The following is a 1,834-nucleotide window of genomic DNA, read 5'->3' on the forward strand; positions in this document are numbered from 1 at the left end:
AAAAAAACGTTAATAGGCTAAGAAAGGAGAGGAATAGAATCATATGAAGACACATATAGATTAAATATAAAGGAATGGAGAAAGATGCACCATGCTAACACTAATCGTAAGAAAGCTGGAGTAGCTATATTAATTTCAAACAGAGCCGACTTCAGAGCAAGGAAAATTATCAGGGATAAAGCGGGGTATTACATAATGATAAAGGGATCAACTCCCCACAAAGGCATAAGAATTCTTAATGTGTATGTGCCTAACAACAGAACTTCAAAATGCATGAGACAAAGTGCAAGACAAATCAACAAATTTCAATGTGATAGAGCAATAAAAGGCCATTGAGCCCAGTGAAGAAACATTCACATGACTTACCTTCTGTCCTGGTCCCAGAGCCTATAAAGGTGAACCCACTGGAGCTGGCTGGGTGAGAAGAGGAAAGTTTATTCCAAAAGGAACTATCTGAGAGATCATAAGGATTTCTAAACATGGAAAATGGAAAAATAATCATGTGTTGAAAAATCAATTTTGCATTTTTTTTTAGGTCTGAAGAAAGAACAAGGCACATGTAGTAGAATCCAACTGTTGGAGAATATCAAAAGGGAATTTTCAGGTTATTTCTTGTACAACCTAGCTGTTCAAATTATCATACAATCATTTCTACTTTTTCTAAATAAAAAGATTTTTAACCTTCGAAAAAAGGAAATTGATATAGTTAAGATTCCACATTGCAACCAACCTTTAAGAAACTGTCATTTGTTGAATTTTGGTATAGCATCAAAGATTATCCAGGACTATCTGAAAAGGATATTAAAATATTCCACCTTTTTCCAATTACATATCTGGAATTTTCTTCATAAATTTCAACCCAACAACATTTTGCAGCAGATTTGAATGTGGAAGCAGATATGAGAATCCAGCTGTCTTCTATTAAGCCATATCTTAAAGAGATTTGCAAAAGTATAGAACAGTGATGTTCTCATTATTTTTTGTTTTGTAAAATACAGTTATTTTTAAAGGTACTTATTTTTTCATAAAAATGTTACTTATATTAACATGTAATGGGTTTATTATGATTATTTTAAATATATTAAAACTTTAAAAAATTTCTCAGTCCTAATATGATTACTATTGATAGAATCTACATTTTAAAAAGTTCTGAGGTTCTCTAAACTTTTCAAGAATGTAAAGGGGTCATGAGACCAAACATATTGAGAACCATTGTACTACATCATGTTGCCTTATGCATCCTTCTAGCCATCCAACTCAGATTTGGTAAGTATCTCATTTGTCCATAAATTGTTGTTAAAATTATTGAAGAAAAAAGGCCAAGAACAGAGCCCTTACTGGTGTGTTCCTAGTTACTTTTTTCCAAGTTGATATCTATTTATTAATTATATTCTTTTCTTTGTATTCTGCCAGTTACAAATCTACCTAACTGCTCTAACTTTGGGGTATCATGAGAAATTTGTCAAATATTTAACTGAACAAGATACACCATAATTCTGGCATATCTTTCAGTCTAATAATCCAACTAGTAGAATTTGATTTGGAAACACTAGTTTTATTGGATTTTTAAACACTAATTTTCTTTCTAGGTTATTCATGAACCATCTGTTTAGTAATTCATTCTAGAATTTTGTGGGACTTCATATTACTTTCATCTTTCTAGAGTTTATAAAGATTTTGGTTTTTATCTCCCTCCTTTTTATAAAACCAGAAAACCTTATATCCAGTGTTTCAGCACCTCTTCTATTTTCAGTCCAGTAGCAGTTTATTTCAGTGTCCTAGTTTATAATGTGTCTGGTTCTTGAAGTTTGATTTATTTTAGAACAGCTAGTTG

General features: G+C 31.5%; 1 non-coding gene across 1 annotated transcript; it reads left to right on the top strand.

Annotated features, from left to right (window-relative positions):
• Nucleotides 1-336: 336 nt before the first annotated feature.
• LOC112062364 (small nucleolar RNA SNORD22) lies at nucleotides 337-462 on the top strand. The gene has a single exon (XR_002890686.1). It is a non-coding gene; the product is annotated as a small nucleolar RNA SNORD22 (small nucleolar RNA).
• Nucleotides 463-1,834: the final 1,372 nt, after the last annotated feature.

Source organism: Physeter macrocephalus, chromosome 21 (assembly GCF_002837175.3).
Source record: "Physeter macrocephalus isolate SW-GA chromosome 21, ASM283717v5, whole genome shotgun sequence".
NCBI lineage: Eukaryota > Metazoa > Chordata > Mammalia > Artiodactyla > Physeteridae > Physeter > Physeter macrocephalus.